This window comes from Sinocyclocheilus anshuiensis, unplaced genomic scaffold, assembly GCF_001515605.1.
Source record: "Sinocyclocheilus anshuiensis isolate Anshui unplaced genomic scaffold, SAMN03320099.WGS_v1.1 scaffold464, whole genome shotgun sequence".
NCBI classification, from domain to species: Eukaryota; Metazoa; Chordata; class Actinopteri; order Cypriniformes; family Cyprinidae; genus Sinocyclocheilus; species Sinocyclocheilus anshuiensis.
The window spans coordinates 104,915-105,885 of record NW_015555731.1 but is presented as its reverse complement, the minus strand read 5'-3'; positions in this window follow the sequence as shown (position 1 = coordinate 105,885).

Here is a 971-nt window from a genome sequence, read left to right as displayed (position 1 = left end):
CCAGTGGAGGGAATTTGGCCAGGACACCGGGGTTACACCCCTACTCTTTTACGAGAAGTGCCATGGGATTTTTGTCCCCGTAACTATACTGGGGCATTAGGTCCCACACAGACCACAGGGTGAGCACCCCCTGCTGGTCTCACTAACACCTCTTCCAACAGCAACCTAGCTTTCGCAGGAGGTCTCCCATCCAGGTACTGATCAGACTCAACCCTGCTTAGCTTCAGTGGGCAACCAGTCTTGGGCTGCAGGGTGATAAGGCTGTGGCACAAATTATCTCAAATGGAGAAATATCGGCCTATCACTAATTAACATGCATTAACATGCACAACTAATTAGACACAGCTGTGAAAAATACAAAGAGCTAAATTGCCTTTAACATTAGTATTGACTGCATCAGGGCAGGCCTGTAGATGGATTTGAGAGAGAAAGCAGTACCTCTTTCTGCGCTGTCTACAGACACTGGAGCTCTGGAGAGCAGTTGAGCCTGTAGACTCTCTATCTCAGAGTTCTTACAGCTCAACAGCTGCTGTAAACTCATGATCTCTGCCTGAGAGAGTAGAAACACTTCATTATTATTTAGCCAAAAATGTACAAATTAATTAATTAAAATTATTTGCATTAATAACAAGCCATAGTACATGTTTACAGGAGTATTAAAAGGACATTATAGAGAGCAAAAACATTGCTACATCGACCACAGTTGATCACAACATGAGCTACATTGGAATATTGTCTGTGAACAACAACTTTGGGACAATTTATGCCTTCACAATCACATTTGTGTTGCAGTACCTGTGTCACCTTGAGCTTCTGCTCGTACTGCATCTTCTCCTGTTTCAGCTCGTCAACTCGATGCTTGAGCATCTTGAGCTCCTGAAGCAGGTTCTGTGTAATAATGCACACACCAATAATGAATAATGTTATATGGGAATAAATAATGTTCCCATGTTAAAAAGAAAACTGCAAAA